Raw genomic sequence first — 16,458 nt, forward strand, 5'->3', positions numbered from 1 at the left:
CCATTTCTATTCATCTATGTATCGCCACATGTTCCGGGGCTTTATCTGCATCCCATTACATGTTGTTCCTTGGATGGCGGTTTGGCATCTCCCTTAACTCTCCTTTCTCCTCTCATTGTCTCTCTTGAATCTTCCCACCTGGCTCCATCCTACCCTGCCATAAGCCAATGCAGCTTTTTTTTATCAACCAATCAGAACAACACATATTCACAGCATACAGAAAGACATCCCACAGCACTGGCTCATGAAATTGAGCTTGTCCTTCTCTAGAAACTTCTAGGAGCCACTCACTCCCCCATGTGCCAAGAAACCTTGTATCTGTCTCTTTATGAGAACTTGTTTACTTGGGATTAATGATAAGACCTTGATGCGCAGCACAGGAACTTTCACTGGTTCACTCTGTCTTCATTTGATATCAGCTGTGATAACATTGGTGATGGCCAGTTCATATTCTAAGAGATTGATCCCCTTTGCTGCATCTCAACCACTGTATCCCTCCTCTGGCCCCTAATAAAGCATCACAGGAACACCTGGGTGTCCAACTTTGGTTTATGTTGCTATGATAAAATACTCCTGACAAAAAAGCAACTTAGGGGAAAACAGGGTTTACTCCAGCTTATAACTCCAGGTTATAGACCATCCCTACAGGAGCTGGTCATATCGCATCCACAGTCAGGAGCAGAGAGAGACACACTCATCCACGCTTACTCACTTGTTTGCTGTGTTCAGCTCAATTTCTCCATTCTTAGAAGAGCTGGGAATGGGGACCCCCAAGAGTGGGCTAAGTCTTCTCACATAAATCAGCTTCACCAAGACAATCTTGATGTAGGCAATCCCTCATGAAGGCTCTTTCCGGGTAGTTCAAGGTTGTATTAGATTGACACCAAGAACCAGCCATCACAGTGAACCATTTCAGATGCAGTCAGCATCCCCTGCATTTCACTGCACACCTGAGGCCCAGAGGCTGGACTTATCAGACTCCCTGATCCACAAGGTCTAGGATCTGTCAAAGGGACTCCAACAACAATAAGTTGGACAAGAGGAACAGGAGGTGGTTTATAGTTCTCTAGGGCTTGATCCCATTTTGTTGCTGGCTTTGAGCATGACTCTAGGTGTGAGACCTCTATTCCAGTCCCTGCTCTCTTGAGCTGTTGAACTTGACATTATGGGCTTTTTTTTGGTCTGGTGGGTGTGTCGCCCCAAGAGCTCCATCGCATTCCTTCTCTCTAAGGATTAGGAGATGTGATAATGCTGTCGTACTGTGTCACAAGAATGAAAATGACCTGTGCGTACAGGGCTTCCCTCAGATTCTGGCCTGAGATGAGCAGTGAGAGACTTGTGTCCATTCTAGACCTGTAGAGATTGGCCTTATTTGGAAGCAGGGTAGCAGCAAGTCTTGTTAGTTAAGTAGGTCTGCCTGCAATAGGCTGAACCCTAAATCTACTCTTATATCCCTAAATCTTACTCCAATGCTCTTAGAGAAAGTGGGCAGGAAGTCTGTGGGATGTTGTGGCAGAGTCTGAAATGAGGTGTCTGTAAGACAAAGGATGCCAAGGGTGTTAACAGAGACTGTTAAGACTTTCAGTCTCCATCACAGCATGAGATTTGGTACCCATGGTCTCAAGCATCTGCTTCACTGTACTTTGCCCTGGAGGCCACTTTCTATTACCTTTCCCACCTCCCTGGGTCTCCAAACTCCAGCCCTTCTGCTCCTGGCTCTCCCCTCCACAGCCTGTTCCCACCAGTGCGAGCCGCCTCACCGGGGAGGTATCTGCCAGCATCTTCTAGGTGTGCCTCACTGCATCGGAGAAACCCCAACACCCTGGCAACAGGTCCAGACTTAGGGCTCCCTCCTTTCCTGAGACTCTGACGCATGGGGACCTGGGCATCCAGCTCTAGGCTGATGTGCCAGATGCACACTTTAGCTGCAGCAGAATTGGGTTTCTGTGGATAGCCACTTGGCCAGGCTGAAGCGGGGGAGAAGAGGGAACTGAGCACACAGGGTGGGTGAGGGGTCTCAGTAAGCGGTCTCAGCAGAGGACAGATGAGCCACTGGTTACAGCGCTGAGACCTCTTAGTGTTTGTCAGTCATGCTTCCTCTCCAGGGCCTTCAAGTCCCCATGCCTAGGTGGCAGCTAAGATCCAGTGGCAGGTGGGAGGAGCAGGCATGCAGAAGTCACCTTCTTTCCCTTCCCCTGTGATGGCAAATGGAGATGACCATACTCTTTTTGTCTCCACAATGGGAGACTTTGCCCAGACTGAGAATAAAAGGGTAGGGCATATGTAGATGGGGACTGGTGAGCATGGGCAGGTCTGTGTGATGGGGCAGGTGTAGATGGAGACTGGTGTGCATGGGCAGGTCTGTGTGATGGGGCAGGTGTAGATGGAGACTGGCATGCATGGGCAGGTCTGTGTGATGGGGGAGGTATAGATGAGGACAAGTGTGCATGGGCAGGTCTGTGTGATGGGGCAGGTGTAGATGGAGACGGGTGTGCATGGGCAGGTCTGTGTGATGGAGGAGGTGTAGATGGAGACGGGTGTGCATGGGCAGGTCTGTGTGATGGGGCAGGTGTAGATGGGGACGGGCGTGCATGGGCAGGTCTGTGTGATGGGGAGGTGTAGATGGGGATGGGTGTGCATGGGCAGGTCTGTGTGATGGGGGAGGTGTAGATGGAGACGGGTGTGCATGGGCAGGTCTGTGTGATGGGGGAGGTGTAGATGGGGATGGGTGTGCATGGGCAGGTCTGTGTGATGGGGCAGGTGTAGATGGAGACCGGTGTGCATGGGCAGGTCTGTGTGATGGGGGAGGTGTAGATGGAGACGGGTGTGCATGGGCAGGTCTGTGTGATGGGGCAGGTGTAGATGGAGACCGGTGTGCATGGGCAGGTCTGTGTGATGGGGCAGGTGTAGATGGAGACCGGTGTGCATGGGCAGGTCTGTGTGATGGGGCAGGTGTAGATGAGGATGGGTGTGCATGGGCAGGTCTGTGTGATGGGGCAGGTGTAGATGGGGACAGGTGTGCATGGGCAGGTCTGTGTGATGGGACAGGTGTAGATGGGGACGGGTGTGCTTGGGCAGGTCTGTGTGATGGGGCAGGTGTAGATGGGGACTGGTGTGCATGGGCAGGTCTGTGTGATGGGACAGGTGTAGATGGAAGACGGGTGTGCATGGGCAGGTCTGTGTGATGGGGCAGGTGTAGATGGGGACGGGTGTGCATGGGCAGGTCTGTGTGATGGGGCAGGTGCAGATGGAGACGGGTGTGCATGGGCGGGTCTGTGTGATGGGGCAGGTGTAGATGAGGACGGGTGTGCATGGGCAGGTCTGTGTGATGGGGCAGGTGCAGATGAGGACGGGTGTGCATGGGCAGGTCTGTGTGATGGGGCAGGTGTAGATGGGGACGGGTGTGCATGGGCAGGTCTGTGTGATGGGGCAGGTGCAGATGGAGACGGGTGTGCATGGGCGGGTCTGTGTGATGGGGCAGGTGCAGATGGAGACAGGTGTGCATGGGCGGGTCTGTGTGATGGGGCAGGTGTAGATGGAGACGGGTGTGCATGGGCAGGTCTGTGTGATGGGGAGGTGCAGATGAGGACGGGTGAGCATGGGCAGGTCTGTGTGATGGGGGAGGTGTAGATGGGGATGGGTGAGCATGGGCAGGTCTGTGTGATGGGGCAGGTGCAGATGAGGACAGGTGTGCATGGGCGGGTCTGTGTGATGGGGCAGGTGTAGATGGAGACGGGTGTGCATGGGCAGGTCTGTGTGATGGGACAGGTGTAGATGGAGACGGGTGTGCATGGGCGGGTCTGTGTGATGGGACAGGTGTAGATGGGGACGGGTGTGCATGGGCAGGTCTGTGTGAGGATCCTCCCACCTCTGTACCTGTTGTGGGGAAAGTAGGAATTATGTATTTGGGGGTTGGAGGAAATTTTCCTACTGAAATTGGGCTTTAGAACACATCCCCTGCAAGTCAGGGGATTCACTCCCCTTTCTACTCAGCGTTCTCCCTTTTTAGCTCTGTGTTCCCCTAAGATTTCCCTCCATGTCCCCTGTTCCCTTCAAGAAATTCATATAAATTCCTAACCCTGTCTGCTCCAGACCTCAGAACGTGACTGTATGTGGAGATGGCGTCTTTAAAGTTCTTCTGTCACTTCCCAACCCACCATGACAGGTGTGCTTATAAAAAGTGGACATTTGGACCCAAACATGTTCAGAGCAAAGGCACAGTGAGATGCCACAAAAAAGTACGCTCCACAAGCCAGGAGAGAGGCTGCATGGGAGCCACTCTGTTCACATCCAGATCTTGGACTTCAAAATCCTCTCGGAGACTGCAGAATTTCCAGATGAGAATTTCTGCTCTTTGAACCATCCATTTGGTGCTTCTGGGACATAGAAACTTTAATCTCTGTCCTCTCCCTCTCCGTGCCCTCTCTCTGTCCCTTCCCAATACTCCAGCAGCAGCAGCACCACCACCACCACCACCATCACCACCACCACCACCACCACCACCACCACCACCACCATCATCCCACATGCACTACCACGGCCACCACCAATTGCTGTAGCATCCGGAGCCAGAGACCGTCTCCCAGGAGCCAACCACTGGGCTCTGTACCAAGCGAGCCACTGACTTGTGGTGTAGCTTTAATGAACTCACTTCCCCTCTGTGGGATTTATTTCCCCTCAAAAAATGGGCAAGGCCTGACCCGGCTTGTGTGAGAACTGACACCTAACTCAGGTAGGATGACAGTTTGTGAAATGGGTGAAGAATTATGCTACAAAGAGATTATGTACATAGTTCATGGCATTAAAGGTATAGTTAGCCGGGCGTTGGTGGCGCACGCCTTTAATCCCAGCACTCGGGAGGCAGAGTCAGGTGGATCTCTGTGAGTTCAAGGCCAGCCTGGGCTACAGAGTGAGTTCCAGGAAAGGCGCAAAGCTACACAGAGAAACCCTGTCTCGAAACCCCCCCCCCAAAAAAAAGGTATATTTAAACACGTGACCGCCAGTTTAAACACTGTTTAAACAGTGGCAGCATCACCCAGTAACTAGAACCAAGCATTAAGCTTCGAGATATTTTAGATTTGGTTCCAACTGGATCCTCTTCAGGCTTAGGCACCATGGTATCCCACTCCCCTGCTGTGCCGGTGGGGTGTGGGACTTAATGCCTGTGTGTGATCACGGAGAACAAAGAGCACGAGCTGTCTTCTCTCGGCCAGACATGGTTAGCACACACCACTTCCTTTGGTGACTACCAACAGGGAGGGCTGATCCTATACCCATCTGACAGTTGGCAAAACATAGCTAGCATGGTAGAGTGCCCGACAGTCTGGATCTAGATTCACGTCGGTCTGGTTCGTAATCCGTTTTCCTTTCACTGCATTATGATCCTGGGCATTGTCTTAGGAATTCTGGCTGACCCTAGGGCAGAGATTTCTACTAGTGCTAAGTGAGTGTGGTGGTTTGAATAAGGTGGCCCCCACGGGCACATAGGGAGTGGCACTATGAGGAGGTGTGGCCTTGTTGGAGTAGGTGTGGCCTTGTTGGAGGAGGTGTGGCCTTGCTGGAGTAGGTGTGGCCTTGTTAGAGGAAGTGTGTCACTGGGGGCGGGCTTTGAGGTCTCAGATGCTCAAGCCAGGCCCAGCGTTCCTTGCTTCCTGCTGCCTGTGCATCAGGATGTAGAACTCTCAGCTCCTTCTCCAGCATCATATCTGCCTGCACCCTACCATGCTTCCCACTACGTTTCCTACCATGATGATTCATGGACTAAACCTCTAACACTATAAGCCAGTCCCATTTAAATTTTTTTTCTGTCTAAGAGTTCCTGTGGTCATGGTGTCTCTTCACAGTAATAGAAATCCTAACGAAGTGGTGTGGGAATTATGGGTGCGGAGAAATGCCAGTCTTGTCTGGAGCATACCTTGTTATCCTGTCGATGGGGTAGTATTCTAGCTTCATTTTCTATTGCTATGATAACATACCCTGGCAAAAGCAACTTAGGGGAGACAGGGTTTGTTTTAGCTCATAATTCCCGGTTACAGTCCACCATGGCAGGGAATTCAACACAGCGGAAACATCAGATAGTACATCCATAGTCAAGAGCAGAAAGAGACTGAATGCATGCATGATGTTACTTCTTCTCAGGTCCCTCTCCACATTTATACAGTTCAGGACCTCTGTCCTAGGGAATGGTACTCCCCACAGTGGGATCGGTCTTCCTATATCAATCAACTTCATTAAGACAATTCTGCCATAGACATAGACTGGTCAACTTGATATAGACAATCTCTCTTTCCAGGTCCTTCTCGGTTGTATTGACAATTAAAACTAACTATCCCGGAGATATATAACTGTGTCATCTGGAATGCATACCACATTCTGTGATACACAGGATAGCACCCATGACACCCGGCGTGGGGGTTTGGAAACCCTGTCTTAAAATGGTAGCATAACCATCTGGCTGAGCATTGACTATGCAGGAGGATCATACACACACATATAATACACACAATACATACAACCAACCCAGAAAGAGGGCGAAGCAGGGAATGGAACCCACAGCCTAGCTGATTCTAGGGAGATAGTCACACTGAACTGCAGCTCCATCAGATGGAGTACCATCACAGGGAAGATCCGAGGTTCACACTGATGATCTCTGAGATACCTCAGGAAGCTCCTCTGGCTTTGTTTATGGTCACAGAGTGTTGACTCTTCTTGTCCTCACAAGGATTCCATAGTGAATGGTCTTTAATTCAACCCTGTGCTTGACGATGGAGGTGGAGTTTTTTTAACAGCTGCTTTGAAGGTCTGTACATAACTTCGGGGTTTCTCGAAGTTTTAACTTGAGGCTGCACATTGTAAAATGCCCTGTGGTTTTCTTGTGGTTGCTTCATTTCCTACAAAATGCCACACATGGAATGTTCTTGAGAACGAACACGCAGGAATGAAAACATGGAGACCTTCACTAAATGGCTCGCTCTTCTTTCAACCCAGGATTGCCTCTCAGTAACATGAGAGAGGCAGATGAAATGAGCTGTCGAGTCCTTCCCTTGGGGGACATTTCCTAAGCCTTCTTCTCTTCATAAGTTCTGCAAGATTTTATTGAAAAGAAGTATCCGAGTCCGTGGCTTTAGGGAATTCAAACTTTCTAGTGTTCAACCCAAAAATAAACAGGCAACCAAGTTCAGAAGGAGGCACCTTCCACAGGGAGGGCTTACTTGATATCAAAAGCTAGTCTAAGAACAGTGGCCAGGGGCTGAGTGTAGAAATACCAGAGCCAATGGAAATGATTTGTTTTTCAGCGACACGAAAGAGCGCCAAGCATGGTGTGGCAGAGGCTTTGGCAACCTCAAAACATTTGCTCCCTGAGCCAAACTTTCATCTGTGAATCGCCACTCTCATACCTTACCCCAGTTCCCTGCCTGCTCCGGAAGAGCCTTTAGCCCCTTCCAGGAAAGCTAGGTAGAAGGCAGAAGGCGCACGTGTCCCGGCATAGTGACCAAGCAGTCTGAAAGGTGAAGTGACATGGTCGTCCCCTCCACAAGGGGGTCACGCTCCTGCGTATGCACACCAGAGACTGGGCCCCTCGGAGTCACAGCCTGTCTGGCCTCCCACAATTGTCATTTTGGAAAACTCATATATTTTGGAAAACAATAAAGAGAAAGGAAAGGCTTGGGAGAAGGCACAGTCAGTAAAGTGCTTTATCTTGCCAGTCAGATTTGTAGTTGTTTCCCCAGAATTTGTGTTATAAAAAGGAAAGAAGATGAAGGAGGAGGAGGAGGAGGGGGGAAGAAAGTCAGAAAGATAGAAAGGAAGGAAGGAAGGGAGGGAGGGAGGGAGGAAGGAAGGAAGGAAAGGAGAGAGGGAAGGAGGGAGGGAGGGATGGAGGAAAGGAGGGAGGGAATGTTACAGGTAGGATATGGGTACAACATCAGTAGGCATCGACCTTGTATCTTTGCCCTGTACCAATTCCTGGCTATGACCCACTTGACTCCATCTTTCCATGACCCTCCTGCCCCCTGATCTCAGCCAAACATAGTCCAGAAAGTATCAATCTCACCCTATTTGTAACAGGTGAGTAAGTAAACAGATGTTTGGCAAGTACCCGGGAAAAACCAAGGAGAGAGCTGTGCCCTGGGAACAATCACACACTAAGTTATTTTTAAACTTTCTTTCTTTCTTTCTTTCTTCCTGGGCTCCCTGGACTAGGGTATCAGGAAGATTTAGGAGAAGAGACAAATGTATACTAAAGCTAAACATTGGACAAAATAGGTCATGTTCTCCGAAGGGACATGCTGGAAAATAGCATGGCTGCTCGGATCACTTTTGGATGACTCACAGAGACCCAGTCAGGGGCCTCTCCTGGGCTTCAGCTTCTACCCGATTTGTGATACTTGGACAGAGAAGTGAGTGTCAGGATGGTCAAATATGAACGTGATGCACATTTAGGAGAAATACAACCTCATGTGACCCGGGAGTCAGAGTCCACAGGCCCTGCAAAGGCTGGGAGGAAGCCTCACCTGAGAAGAGTCAACAGAACAGCGCTCTATGTGAGTCTCAGCTCCCCTGCCCACCCCCGTCTAAGAGGTAGGAGGAAAGAGAGGGAACAAAAAGGGCTTGTTGTCACCCCTGTAGATCAGCAGGAATGAAATGACTAAGTCAAGCAAACGCCTTGTTGATCGATTGTTAGACACAGAATAAAGGGTGGCTACACAGGTCATCCTTGTGATAAGGGACCCAGAGGTTCAGCGAGCACTAAGCTGGAGCTTCATTCAGAAAACATGTCCCAACATACAGCAAAGAGTTGCTTCTACCAGAGAAGAGAGGGTGGGGTGGGGACTCGGTTGTATAAGTCCTAGAGAAGTAAGAACATGCTGGGTAGCATGATGACCGACCCTAGATGAGGTTAGCCCTGTATAAAGGCGGATGTGAGCAGTGTGAGCCATCCTCGGTGGAATGATATGCCGTCATGGCGGATGTTAAGTTCCCATCGTGGGAGGCCTTCCAGAGTAAGCAGAGCAGAAGAACTTCTGAGAGGTGATTTCACTAGTGCATGGGGAAAGGTTAACAGTCCATTTCACAGTTGTGTCCAGCTTCGAACCCGACACATAGTAGGTAGGCAGAGACAGTTCTTAAATATACTTATCAACAACTGAGCGACTCAGTGAGTCCCAGACCAAGTTTGCTAGCAAGACAAAACCTCCTCTGTCGCCTGGAGTGGTTTTGTCTGCCTCTTCACCTCTTGTGGCTACTGTAAAGATCAAATTAAAATAAATTCCACGTTGTGAAGGTCTGATGAATGGATATGGCCGTGCTTTCAAAGAAAAATAGCGCCGCACAAAGCCCAGCTTGTCTCTCGTTCCCAGCCCTGTGTGCAAGTCTCAGGACAACTATCATTCTATTCATAACAATTCTGACAAGAAAAGGACCCCCAAAGAATTTGGCTCCAGCCCTTTCAAGGAAAAGACATGGAAGTCTTCAAAGGCAGATAAAGTAATTTATATTTATATGGAGTCAGAAAATCCTCTCTCTCTCTCTCTTTTTCTCCTCAGTTCCCACAATTTAGATTGTTAAAAGAACCATATTACAAAACAAACCAATCTAAATAAAGAGAGGAAATCAATCCCAGTTTAGACCTTGTTTAAAGAAATCATTTCAAATCCCACACAAGAAAAACATACACAGGCCCCAATAAACGTCCTGGAAGCCAGCGTGCCCAGGAGGAGCGTGGGGCCAGAGGGACAGGACATAAACACAACTGTGCTGAGTGGAAATTCACAACCATCTCCTGATGCCTCGGGTGGGAAGGGGGCAACCTAGCAGGAGCACTCCAGCTTTGTCCGGGCTGCATGGGCACCCAGGGTTGGTGAGGCCAACAAAGAAGGGGAAGCCTGTGAAGATTCTGTGAGTTGGCAGCAAGAATCAGGGTTCAGGATTAGTAAAATGGAGGTCTAAATGCATGGCTTAGAAGCCTTCAGGAGCCTTGGCAATTTTCAGGAAACACACACACACACACACACACACACACACACATACACACATACACACACACACACACACACACACACACACACACACACACACACACACACAGAGTCATTGGTGGAAACAGGAAGAGAGAGACCTGAGGTCATGTTCCTGCTCCTACCTGGGTAAGACTTTGGTTTGTCCACCTGCCACACAATTGAGGTTCTCATCCTTTGGGCAGAAGCACACCCCATCCTTCTACATCAGTGAGCACTCCCACTAGGAGCCATTGAAACTCTAGATAAGTTAAAACAAAAGGGATTTGGTCAGAAGGACACCAGGAGCTTCTCATAAGGACAGCAGCTGGGGAAGGAAGAGTGCCCAGGATTAGGAAATCGGAGGCAAGACACACAGCAGCTTGTTCTTGCCTGCCCTTCCAACATTGCTAACCAGGATCTGCAACCTGCCCGTATTCACCAACGCACTCAAGAGCCACTCTGGCTCCAAGTCCTTGGAGATATGGCCAGACTCTGTTCCCTGCTATGTCGTGGCATCAGGAAAGGCCAGCTGGTGTTCATCTATGGGTTTGGACCTGGATTTCCAACAAGACCACACACTCTGGGAATCACCGTTCTCTCACAGAAAATAGGCTTTGTCAGGAAAGGGTATTAGAGATGGATAGCCATCAAATGGTCATCAGATGCTGCCCTTTAAGGAAGCCTCAGATAATCCATTCAGTCATTCAATATGTTGTTAATCAAGTGAGCCAATAAGGAAGACAGTTGTCCAATAGAAAGAATAAAGTTGGAGCTGGGCATGTGGGCACATGCCTTTCTTTAATCCCTCCATTTGGAAGGCAGAGGTAGAATGGATCTCTGTCAGTTTAAGGCCAGCCTGGTCTACAAAGCGAGTTCAAGGACATTGAGGGGTAGATCTTGAGACCCCCCCATCTCTATATAAATGACTAGTATATTTCCCTCTTTTAGGTTATTACACTATGAAATAATTTGAGAAAGCATGTCATTTTATTATTTATTTTAAATTCACTAAGGTTTTTTTGTTTGTTTGTTTAGTTTTGTCCACTGCCTTTGCCTCCTGAGTATGTGTAAGTATGGTGAGTTTGTGTGGCACCAAGCATTCCTGAAAGGTAAATAATGGATTTTCCACTAGGCACCATGGTGTGGCATGTGTGGCATGTTGCACAGAAATGGAACTCAGTCAAATGTCGTGTGCGTGTGTGTGTGTGTGTGTGTGTGTGTGTGTGTGTGTGTGTGTGTATGTGTGTATGTGTGTGAGGTGATACATATGATGTATGTGGAGGCCATGCATGTCATAGTACATGTGTGGGGATCAAAGAACAACATTGGGTCTCAGTCCTCACCTTTCACCTTGTTGGGGGCAAGACCTCTTTGTCGGTCACCACTGCATATCCCAGGCTAGCGATCGTGAGCTTCCGGGGACTCTCTGGTCTCAGCCTCCAGCCTCACCACGGGAACACTGACATTACACACACGTGCCCCTACATGCAGCTTTATGTGGGTTGGGGAGATCTGACTGCAGAGCTTCGCACATACGTGGCAAATGCTTTACCCACTGAGCCTTCCCCTTGGGCTCTCAAGTGGCATTTCTTACACAGAAAACACAACCGTATCCTGTTTCCCATCTACGCATCTGGCAAGGATTTAAAGCTCCGATAACATCAAGTGCTGGTGAAGACCTGGAACGAGGAGAGCTCGGTTAGAATCCTGCAAATGCATGCAACCACTCTGGAGAACTAGTTGCCAATATCTAACAACGTTGAAAATGGATCTAGTCTACGAGCCAGATGTCCCACTCCAGAAATACATGTATATATTTAGAGGTCTAGTGAATACACTGAAGCCCACGCACAGGCATGGTGACTCACAGACAGCTTAGAGGCCTCTGTGTATCCTTGCAGGATCCTCTGCAAAGGCATCCAGTGGCACAAATAGTCACAGAGGAGCAGAGACACTTATTTCCTAGGGTTTTTTGTGGGGGGAGCTAAAATGGAACACATCTGTCCTTCCGATTTTTTATGACTTTAGAAAATGCTCTGGCCCTGTCTAACACATTGAGACATTTTCTATTGATGTTACAGTGTGTGTGTCGGGGTGTGGGGGGTGGGGGGGTGGGGGGGGTGGTATGGGGCAGGGGATGATTCAAGTGTACATTCACATGTGTGTGGAGGTCAGAAGTCAACTTCGGATGTCATACCTCAGGAGCTATCCACTCTTAGGAGCAATTTTTTTTTTTTTATTTTATGTGATGTGAGTTGTTTTACCTGGGTGGATGTCTGTTGTATCATGTGTGTGCCTGCCTGGTGACTATGGGGGTCAGAACCAGGAACTGGAGTGACAGATAGTCGTGAGCCTCCACTTTGAACCAAACCTGGGCCCCTCTTTTATAGCAGCCAGGGCTCTGAACGGCTGAGCCATCTCTCCAGCTCCTCCATTTTGCTGTTGTTTTGAAACAGGGTCTCGCCATGTAGCCTTTGCTTGTCCGGAGCTTGTTACATGGGTTAGGCTGGCCTCAAACTCAGAGAGATCTGGCTGCATTTGTCAAGTGCTGGGATTACAGACACACACCCAATGGCCGGCTCTGTTTTACTGTTTGGTTGGTTTGTTTTGGTGGGTTTGGTTTCTTTTAGAGGTGGGGCAGGGTCTCTTTCGGGAACCTGGAGTAGGCCAATAAGGTGAAGCTGGGTGACCAAGGCGCTTCAAGAATCCTCCCATTTCTGCCTCCCCTGCACTGGAATTACGAGCACACACCACCACTCCCAGCTTTTTACACACGTTCCGGGGGTGCAACTCAGGTCCCTCAGGTGTGTGTGTCAAGCACTTTACCCACTAAACTATCTCCTTGACACCCTCTATTTATAATCTAAAGGCGAAAGCTATCAGTAAGAGATGACCAGTTCTTGACATAAATCATAGATAAGGATGGGGTAAAGCATCAGTGTTGAGATGTGCACTCTGCACAGGCTGGGGGACTGCTTCTGTCACCGTGACCAGCTGTCTGTCCCAGCTCCTACCAGTGGGGGAGGAAGAGGGAAACACTGTACAAGATTTATGGCAACGCATCTTCACAGCCTTTTAGCTGGTTTTCAGGGCTCCCCACCACAGCCCGTGAGTCTGTACAACTCAACTACTGTCTTAGTTAGGGTTTCTCTTGCTGTGAGGAGACACCAGGACCACGGCAACTGTTGTAAAGAAAACCGTCTAACCGGGGCTGGCTTACGGTTCAGAGGTTTAGTCCATTGTCATCATGGCGGCCTGCAGGCAGACCTGGTGCTGGAGAGGAGCTGAGAGTTCTACATCCAGTTTCAAAGGCAGCAGGAAGAGAGAGTGAGCCACTGGGTCTGGCTTGAGCTTCTGAAACCTCAAAGTCCTCCCCTAGTGACACACTTCCTCCACCTGCTCCAACAAGGTCATAACTAATAGTGCTACTCCCTATGAGCCTGTGGAGGCCATTTCATTCAAACGATCACAAATACATATGTCATAATTCATAGTGCACTCTAAGCCACTCAGATAGGTCTATGTGGTATGCACATCATATACTGGGTCAATTGTACGAAAATGAGCTGGGGATGGCTTCAGTGTGAGGAAAGTTCCTTCTATAAAGTGACCATGGGTCTGGCCAGTGGGTGGGTCATCTGCAGTGCATGTGATAGACAGTTGGAGGCTGTGTCCCTCTTATAAAGGAAGTCTCATTTATTCCATGACAGTAAAATGCTCCTGGAGATGCTGGAGGAGGTGTGCATGCATGAAGCAGAGCAATGGCTATAGATATTCAAAGGCTGTGTCTCTGTCCCAGCTTAAATCTCCTGCTCATTCCCACTGTCTTTGGATAAAGGCTCTCTAGCTTAGTTCCAGACCAAATGCCCATTAGATGTCCTAAACGTCTGAGCTTTGGGATGGATGGAGGGGATTGAGAAAGACATTGCATAAACTCCTGAGCGTTATGTAGTCCAACTGCAGAGGAGGCAGACTGGACGCGTCTACTACAGTACCTACTACCTGCTGAGTCTGCATTAGAAGCATCATCACGGTGCCCCTTCTGCTCCATCGCCTTGTATCATGAATCATCCCTTAATACTTATCCTCACACCTTGTGCTGGGCTTCCCATCCCAACACTTCCTTCCTGTGCATCTGCCACAGACTTCCAGAAGTGGGAATCCTAGAAGGCCATCTTGTCTGTAGGAGAGGAATACAAGATCTTAAGTGTCCCCATGCTCTGTCCCTCCATGGCACCACAAATGCCATTTTCTGCTCTTTCCTTCCGTTACTTTTTTTTTTTTTTAACTGAGCTAACTGAGAATAGGTTTCTCATGTGCTGCATCATCAGACTGCAAGGCTTTTCCTCCTTAGAATCCTCCTGTAGTCTGATACTCACGGCAATTGCTCAAGACCTACTCTCTCCATGGTGCCTCCACGAGCCTGAGTCTGTGGGGTCCACCTGTGGTCCCTGTGTGTAGCTACCATGTCAGTGGCCCTGTATGACTTACACTCTGCCTCTTCTGCTGGACTGTATGATGTCCTAGAATCTCTCCATTGTCTCCCAGTCCCCATAGAGCTCAGGAAATACTTGTTGGAAGTTTTCTCTGCAAATATAGGAAGCAGGGGCTGGAAAGATGGCTCAGAGGTTGAGAGCCCTGGCTGCTCTTCCAGAGGTCCTGAGTTCAATTCCCAGCACCCACGTGGTGGTTCGCAACCATCTGTAATGTGATCTGGTGCCCTCTTCTGGCATGCAGGCAGAACACTGTGTACATAGTAAAGAAATAAATCTTCAAAAAATATAGGAAGCAAATGTTAGAGTTTGATGACTGGCTAATAATGCTCCTGATTCAGCAGATGATGTAGGAGAGCCCGGAACAATGGCCCTTCACCAAAATCCCATAGGCGATAAATGGAAATGTAGATTCTCTCCTTAAAGAAGAACAACCTAGCCATGTAACTATCATTTCTGCTTCCCTGGAGAACCCTGGCCAGCACACCCGGGACAATGGATCCGCCTGTGCTTCTGCTGTGCTGAGCCCTGTAATGATGGCATTAGTGGTGTAATGGTAAGCGCTCTATAGGGATGTTTTAGTTATCCTTCTGCAGGGGTGAATGCACAGTGGAGAAGTGCAGTATCTTCACTTCAGCAGGGCTGGGGAGGGGAGCACAGACTCGGCTCTCACCATCTGAACCCATCACTCACTACCAGCCATGCCTCAAGAAAGCTACTTCACACCACGGGCCTCAGTGGAGCCTGGGGACCCACCCTTCCCAAATCCTTTCTCACAGTCTTTCAGATCCATCCCTTCAAGGGGTGGCCTCTTTGCACCTCCGCACGCCTGGGCTACGTGCTTAGCATTAATACACAGCACCAAGTGTCCCCTAGAGCCCTTCCATCTGCCACCACTCGCTTCTTCTTGTGAGTGCAAGGACTTCTCTGACCTGTGGTTTTGAAAGCTCTGCTTCCTATTAGCCTGTCCCTCTGTACCCCAAACTGTCTTAGTTTGCTTTCTATTGCTGTGATAAACACCGTGACCAAAAGCGAGTTGGGAAGGCAAGGGTTAATTTGGCTTACATGTTGCAGTCCTTTGTAGCAGGAATCTTAAAAGTTCTTATTAATAAAATCAAACCCGAGGCGAGTTATTGGGGTCCATGGTGGTAGATCAGAGAGACAGAACAAGCCACAGCTATCTCACCTCGCCGGATCCTCAGCTGGTCTTGTCTCCTCAGACTGGAGGCCTCTGAGTCCTCATCCGGAATGGGTCTCAGCTGAATTGCTGCTTAAAAGCCTGAATGCTTATCCAGCCAAATGCTTAACCAGCCAAAAGCCTAACCAGCCAAATGCCTCTAGTTTCTGGTCCTCACGCCTTATATATCTTTCTACTTTCTACCACCACTCCCTGGGATTAAAGGCTGGCTTTCTGGGATTAAAGGCATGTCACCATGCTTGGCTATTTCCAATGTGGCCTTGAACTCACAGAGATCCAGAGGGATTTCTATCTCTGGAATGCTAGGATTAAAGGCGTGTGCTACCACTGCCTAACTAGTGGCTTGTCTGTTCTCTGACCCCAGGTAAGTTTATTAAGGTACACAATATTTTGGTGAACACAATACCACCACAGTCCTTCACACAGGGAAGTCGGGGCAGGAGCTGAAGCTGAGACCATGGAGGAATGCTGCTTACTTCTTGCTCCTCATGGTTTTCTCACTTTGCTTTCTTAAACAGCCCAGGACCAATTGCTCAGGGGCGGCATCCCCTAGAGAGGGCTGGCTCCTCCCACATTAATGATTATTCAAGCAATGCCCCCACAGATGTACCCACAGTCCAATCAGATGGAGGCAATTCCTCAACTGACGTTCCTCCTGCTCAGGTGACTCTAGTTTGTGTCAAGTTGACAGAGACTAACCAGTACAACAGGTACATTTGACAATGGGCCCCTTGGTCATGAGCCTCAGGAATGAGTAGGTCTCTATGGC

The sequence above is a fragment of the Peromyscus maniculatus genome, chromosome 22 (assembly GCF_049852395.1).
Source record: "Peromyscus maniculatus bairdii isolate BWxNUB_F1_BW_parent chromosome 22, HU_Pman_BW_mat_3.1, whole genome shotgun sequence".
Classification (NCBI taxonomy): Eukaryota; Metazoa; Chordata; class Mammalia; order Rodentia; family Cricetidae; genus Peromyscus; species Peromyscus maniculatus.